Source organism: Schistocerca americana, chromosome X (assembly GCF_021461395.2).
Source record: "Schistocerca americana isolate TAMUIC-IGC-003095 chromosome X, iqSchAmer2.1, whole genome shotgun sequence".
Lineage (NCBI taxonomy): Eukaryota > Metazoa > Arthropoda > Insecta > Orthoptera > Acrididae > Schistocerca > Schistocerca americana.
In genome coordinates, this window is record NC_060130.1 from 312,266,529 (window position 1) to 312,274,711 (window position 8,183).

The following is an 8,183-nucleotide window of genomic DNA, read 5'->3' on the forward strand; positions in this document are numbered from 1 at the left end:
ATGAAGTATGGCATGGTGTGTTGCAGCTGAGTAGGGTGGTTCAGAATTCATGTCTTTACATTATGGTGATTGACCCACAGCAGCAATGTTCAGAGGTGCCATACACATGCGAGATGATCATCAGGTGAGGCACCAGTTCATTCCAGGTTTGCCAGGAGACAGTGCACATAATAGCAGTAAATCTGCCAATGGTGTCTGTAGAAATTTGTGACAGAATAGTTTTACAAAGTTTCTTAAAGGTGTGTTATGGGCAGAGTAGATGGAAAGCAACTGTGACGCAAGAAGTAAGTCTGTGGCATTGGAGATCTCAATAAAGGGGGGCCACTGGAATAGTTGTTTTCTGTTGGAATGAGAGGTATCTGTGGAGATACTGAGGTTTACTATGAAGTATTGGAGAGTTATTGTGAAGCTAAGAAGTTAGAATTATGAGTATGACGGAAGTATTGTGTACGTTTATTGACGTATTGTGAGTTTGAAGTTTGTGAATTATGTTCATTAAGAGTTCTGCCCAGTCAATACATATAGAATGCGTCAATGGAAAAGCTACCACAGATATCTTTATTTTGTAGAAAGTTTTCATTACTGATTTAAATTCACAATGGTAAGACGACAAAACAGTGCACATATAGATAAATGTAAAAGAATGCCTGGTTTCATTTTGGTCTCAGCGTCAGAATGCGTATAATGTTGTTTTGTAAATGCAGGATGTATCTTAATGTGATACATGAGAATTTTTCTAAATGTTTTTCTCTGTGATTGGTAGATGTCAGTGAGGGGAAATGAGAATTTTAGCATGTTAATATTAAGTGGGGAGGATAGTGAGTTTACACAGATAAGACATTTCTCCTGAACCCCATTCCTTTCCCATGATGTGAAGTGACGTAGCTGCTAATGGAACTCAGAAAGTGATTCGAAGTGAAGAGTGTGTAAATGAGGACATATGGACTCAAGTGTGAGCCAAGTGCTAACATTACCAACAAGGAAAAGAAGTATAAAATAGTGATAAACTGTCACTGGGAATTGAACCATGAAAAGTATGTAATTAAATTAGTGCCTGTTTTCAGCCAGAATTCGAGGGTGAATTTTCTTCAAAAAAGGCAAGAAATGTAATGGGATAAAACTGTAGGAGACCTTGGAGCAGAAGCTGGAGTCCAGAACAGTAATGAGGCCACAGCCAGACAGCAAGTCCTGGTCAGTGAATGAGTGATCAGCCCACGTGTGCCGGAACCAGCCACATTCACCCTGTCGGACAATGCCCCTGCCGATTAGTGCAATTCAACAGATACCACCATGCCTTCATGCCAATGTCCTGGGAGTGTAACAGCGTTCAGGAAGCTTTGGCAATTTTGCTGACTGCCACATTAAAAACACGTGGACCCTCGTGTTAAGCTTCCGCTGCAGTTGTTTTCCCATGATAACAAACACATAGGCTCTTCTGCAAACTCAGTGCTGAGCCACAATGTTAAAATCCCCCAGCTCCAACACATAGGCACAGCTAGGCCCTACTATGACATTTAGCCCTTGCCAGTTGTCACTTTACGCAATGATGTCACTACACTTGCTGTCTCTAGACTATGAAGCAGCAGCATCCATCTGACTGCCTCAGCTCAGGGCTGCCTGTTACTGTAGCTCAATGATCCAGGCTAAGCTGTGGGTTCCGGGGAGAAGTGAGGGGCAACATGTTGTGGTTAGTGAAAGTGCGGTTGGAGGAGGGATTCTTTGTAGGACAGAGAGAGAATGAAGTCACAACCAACCATTTCTGTGCACGACACTGTCCTTTGGCACATGGCTTAAAATTTGGTGAATGGACACGTGCCAGGAGCATACACTTTTCATTATACATAGTTTATCAGTGTATATTTCCTATTCTGATGAGAGCAGCCATCAATTTAAGTTTCTGCACTGTATTTTGGCAATAATAAGACAAACATGGAATACATTTTAAAACTATACGTGCTGTGGAAGCTAAAGGTCAGCTTTGCACACTTCAGGGCTTTTTGATATGTATGTATTTATATTAGTCTTGATCATTCCCGTTTAGGAAAGGGTGAACTGGAGCCAGTCAGAGCCTCATTTCAATTTCTTCCCAAAACTCTTCATTAATTCACTGTGTTTTTTCCTTCCTGTCATCTGTCTATTTCTTGCCTGTTGTTTCTTTCATTGAGGCTTGTTATAGTTTCTTATTTATGATTTTACTTCTGAATCATTTTATTTCCTCAATTTCTTTTTCTGAAATTTTCAGTTGTTGTAGGTCTTGTGATCAATCTTACATAGATGTCTGTAGAACTGAAGTACCTTTTCCTAAATTTATCTGTGATGGTGTCTGTGTGTTCGTAGAGTTCCCTTGTAGATCATCGGACCTAGGTTCCATCTTGGAGAATTGTGCCATAGATTTTTCAGAGAATTTTTCATTCTTGTTTCTTTATGTCGTGAATTTTTATCATCCCTCTCATTACCGTGGTTTCTGCTGCATACAAGTCTTCTGGTAAAACAACCATGTTGTAGTTTTCATTACAAGATACTGCTTTTTTGTTGTAGTGAGTCCATGTCAGTTTGTATGCCTTTTGCAGTTTGAATATTCATTCTGTATTGGAGATTGTGTTCAATCCTGTGAGTTGGATGGTTTCTCCTTAGCACCTGTGAGATTTTTCCATACTGTGTTTTCAATGAGAGTTTTCCAGTTGATGTGGCATGAGTTGTTTCGTAGTAAATTTGTATTCCAGTTTTATAGGAGATTTCGTGTAGTTTATCAATTGCTAGTTTGGCTTCATTTATAAGTTACTTTAAGAAGTGAGATTCCCCTGTAATTGTGAAGTAGGTGTATCAAGGCAGTCCTTCATTCTTTTGGGATTTTCTCAGTTGATACATTTTTGTGATCCAATCTGCACAAATCTACAATAATTCCATCTTTGCCAGGTGCTCCACTGTTTTTCAGTGATCTGATTATTTTCGCTATTTCTTCATGTGAGAGTGGAAGTGAATCAGGATTTGGTGCTGATTTTTTCAAATCGTAGTTGATCAGATGGCTCTTCACAGTTGAGGAGTGTCTTTGGCTAGAACTTCACAATTATTTTTTGTGTTAGCTTCCAATGATCCATACGGTTGTTGAAAACATAGGTCAGGAGGTTGGTAACCAGTTAAATTCTCTCTGAAGGTCTTGTAAAGATTTCGGGTGTTGTTCTTGGTGAAACCTTCTTCTATTTCATTCAGTCTCTTATTATTGAAGTTGCGTGTTTCTTGTTGAATAAATTTAGAGACATTTTTCCATATCTCTATGACTTCTTGCCCCTCTTCTGTTGTTTTATGACTATTAAAATATCCATGTTTTAATCCTATCTTCAACAGCTCAATCACGTGTAATGTTCCACCACGTATGTTTTCTCCTTCTTGAGGGGTGACCTAGTTTTATTGTGTGCTTCATTTTCTCCATGAACTCAGACCAGCTTGTGGTATCCATCCCATAGATTTATTAAGCGATTTTCTTCTTGTTGAATTCTATGATCAGTCCAGAAATTCTAGATTAACTCTTGTTCGTTTCCCGTTGGGCTGAAATTTTACTTTCATTTGGGGTCAAGTGTGGTCTCATTCAAATAATCCTTTCCTGGTATTAACACTGAGGCATTCTTTGGGATACCTCCTAGGGATAATGATATGGTCCATCTGGAATTCTGTTACATTTGAACTTTTTATTGTAATACCACTTTTGTATTCGCTGTTCATTGACAACTATGTACTGTTTTTGTAGCCTCAGTAGCCCAGGCTTGAAATTGAACCTGAAATGCCTAATAAAAACAGCAACTATTGGCAGAACCATTAGTAAATACTATAAGGAATTGTCAGAGTGTTTTATTGAGGGATTTTCATGTTTTAGTTTCTGTGTGGGTTTCTGAAATTGTGTTGCCATAATTTTGAGGTTAAAATTACGGAAGAAGCTTATGAGATGTTCACCATTTTTATTGGTCCTGTTGTGATCAGTATATGGTCCTGTGATTCTCCTATGGTTCTTTTCTTTTCCTAACTGCCCATTGAAGTTCACCTCTTAGAATCTTGAAGTGACTTTTAGGAATTTTGTTCGTGATTTCTTCCAGGCGTTCCTGCAAGTCTTGTACCACTCATGGATGTTTTGTGTTTTTGTTATTTGTTGGTCTCTGCATGTTAATCAAGTTGTACACCTTGCTTCATGATGTTATTGACAGTGTTGAGAATATTTCTGAAGGTGATGGCTTGCAATGCCAGAATTTTGATGCTGAATCTGTAAAGCATATTCGTTAAGTGTTTCAGTGTCCCAGATTTCAACAGAATGTTTTAAGTTTAATGTTCCACTGATAAATTTTTGTTTTGTTGTTTTGAGAAACTCCAGTCCTCCTTTACATGACATGTCTGGCCCCTGGAATCCTATGATCAGGACGGAAATCCAATTTATTGACTGGGGCGTAGAACAGTGGAAGTCTTTCCTGTTGTTGTGTCATGGTTGCTTCAAGCTGAAGATTGTTTTTTGGTATCTGCAATGGAGATCACAAGATTTTAAGACTTAATTGTTGAGATGAAGGCATAAGTCTTAACACCTGCAGCAACTAAGTGAACAGACACTCACAAACAGCCGCTGGATACCACATCAAAACTGATAGTATTTCATCTGCCCTGGGTATTTCTTTTCCTTAGTACCACCCATATGTGGGAGACTTTCCCGTATCTACCACCCGGGGAGGTACCCAGTGGGGGATCTTGCGCACACGCGTGCGCGTCCACACACACACACACACATACACACGCACACACACACACGCACACACACACACACACACACACACACACGCACACACACACACACACACACACACCAATCTTGCGCACGCGCGCACAAGCGTAAGCGTTGGTATGTTGATAGAGACACTAACAAACACACACACAAAATTCAAGTTTTCGCAACCCACAGTTGCTTCATTGGGAAAGAGGGAAGGACGAAAGGATGTGGGTTTTAAGGGAGAGGGTAAGGAGTCATTCCAATCCCGGGAGCGGAAAGACTTACCTTAGGGGGAAAAAGGGACAGGTATACACTCGCACACACACACATATCCATCCGTACATATACAGACACAAGCAGACATATGTGTAGTATAAGACACTTGGGGCCGCAAATGTTGGAAAATAGCTCAGAAGTGGATGACAAATGTTGAAAATGTGATGCCACAGATGACGTACCTTACCACACATGCAACAGTTGAGCCTGTCAATCTGTCACATCTTATCATTCCAATATAAATCAAGTATTCATGTTGGTGTGGCTCTGCACCTACGTGCACGACATTAGCGCGTAGGGCTCAGGGTTCGAGTCATGTGTCTAGCAAGCAGTATTTTTTCATTGTATAAGGCAACTGTGTGTTTATGTAGGGGTATTAATTTATTTACCCGTCTCATGGTCTCCACTGGTTTACTGCAAAGTATAGTTCAATTGTAATGACCTATATTTTCTTTACTACGTAATGTCTGTAAACAAAAAGAGAAGGAAACATAAAATAAGAACAGCTTTTGCATGGTTATAGTGACAACAATAATTTTGTAACTTCTACATTTACAACAGATCACATTTATAAAAGGTGTGTAAATTTGCATCATTTGTTTGAATACAAGTATTGCGTCATTCAATCATCCCTTCACACATGTGCTCAAAAATACCGTCCATATTGTATATGTGACATCAGATGCTCAACATTTGTCCACTTTAGCGGTATTTCCCAACATTTGCAGCCCCATTGTCTTATATTAAATTACTTGTTCAGCATCATTTACATTGCCATGGCGTTTTTTAAATGTTAATAAGAACCACCCTGTATATCAGAAATGCCATGACTTAGTTGTTTAAAATCTAATAAATATTTATTTTGTTTGAATTGTATTTCTACTGTTTGTTTTCCATTTTGCTGGTATGATTTAATGATACTATGGGCTGTTCCTCGAAACCATGGTCATCAAATTTTCTTACTTAAATGTCATGTCAGCTAGGTCAAAATCTTTCAAAAAGTCACAAAATATACTAAGAGGATTTTGGCCTTCATCTAATTCCTGTGGGATTATGTTGTCATATTTTAATCCTGCTTATATTGTTGATTTCCTATCTAGAATCCAAACTGTCTATCATTAATTATGTCATTTCTTCCAAAATATGAAACAAATCTAATGTATATTATTTTTTCAAGAACTTTTGAGAAAATGTGCAGTAGTCTAAGTGATCTGTAGTCACCAGAGCGCATTAGATCTCCAATTTTGTATAGTGGCAGGACTGTGACTGTTTTCATACTGTCTGTGAAAACTATCTTCTGCCAGATAACTTGGTGGAAAGCGGTTTGCCCATTCCATTTGGTGTTAGCTTAGAAAGGATCCCATTAATGCCAGTGGTTGTTTTATTATCAAATTTCTATATCACTTTTGCTATCTCTTGATCTATTGTAGGATATAAACAATATGATTTAATGGTGGAGTACTGCTTATTTTTAAGCACCTGTGGTGCTTGCAGAGGATCACTTTTGTTATTTTGCGTTAGTCTCTGGCATATGATGGAAAATACACTGATAAGCCAAAACATTATGACCACTGCCCACCGTGATGTTGGAAGCCATCTGGTGGTGTTGTACCCATGTGACACAGTAACAAAAGTATGTAAGCGGTGCAGACACGGACAGGGGATCATCCTAGTGAAAATATGGGCTGCAAATGGGGAAATCCATTGAGATAAGCGACTTTTACACACAGCCTGTGAACGAGTATCTCAAAATAGCAAAGCTGGTCAGATGCTCATGACAGTAACTCGTGAACACCTACAGAAAGAGGTAGAAGGACAGTGAAACTATCACTAGGTGCTAAATGGTCGAACGTCCATGACTCTTCACAGAATGTGCAGTTTGAAGGCTTGTCTGCTATGTAAAGTAGAATCGATGGCGATCTGTGGCATCTCTGCCAGAAGAGCATAATGATGGTGCACCCTCAAGTGTTTTAGAGCACACCGTTCAGCATACATGGAGCTCCAAGCAGACCATCCCTACATGTTTGCATGTTGATCCTACAACATCGTCAGTTATGATTGCAGTTGGCATGGGGCCGTCAGGATTTGACTGTTAATTAATGAAACCATGTTGGCCCTTTGGGTGAATCATAATTTTGCTACACTAGGTCAGTGGCCATCTCAACAAACACCGTTGTTGAGATAAACGGCGGCTTTAAACATGCAGTGCACCATGGATGTTGGCTGGTGGGAGCATTATTATGCTATGGGAGACATTCTCCTGTGCTTGCATGAGACCTATGGTAGTAATCGAAGACACGCTGACAGCTGCAAACCAACTGCATCCCTTCATGCTTGATGTCTTCCCCAATGGCAATGTCATCTTTCTGTGTCTCAGAGCCAGAACTGTGTTGCAGTGGTTTCGGTAACATTATAGTGAACTCAAGTTGATGTCTCAGTGACCAAATTTGCCTGGTGTAAATCCAACGGAACCCATCTGGGTTGTTATTGCGTGCCATCACTGCATACACAAATCAGCGGTCCATTATTTACATGAATTACATAACCTGTACTTAGACATCTAATACCACATACCACCACAAACTCACCAACAAACTGTTGGATCCCTATGCAAAATCAGTGATGTATTTTCTTCTAAAGACAGACAAACAAGCTGTTAAACAGGTGTTCATAATGTTTTGGTCATCAGTGTATCCATTGAAAGTACTACTAACAGCTACAGTATCTCCTATGACTGTATTATTTACTTTGAGATTTAGGCATTTGTCGTTATTGTGTGATAATTTTTCTGTTTGTTAATTATCTTTGTTGTGCTCCTGATTTTATTTGATGAATGAGAAATGTTTTCCACAATTTTTTTTTGCATCTTTTAGTGTCATATTGTAAGTATTTTTGTAACCTTTACAATATTCATATAAATGGTCAGGGCTGCGTAGATCTTCACTAATACAGCAAAGATGTTATTGTTTTTCACGGGATACAAATAAACTGTTCATCAACAATTACACATGCCCATGATTTTTCTTCACTGTTCATGTTTTACTTGGTAGGCACTCTTCTATAGCCTTCAAGTAAATATCTAATAAAATGTTATATTTATCATTTATATCATCAAAAAAGTACGGTTCTGGCCACTTTTCATTTTCCATTTTTTTCATTAGAA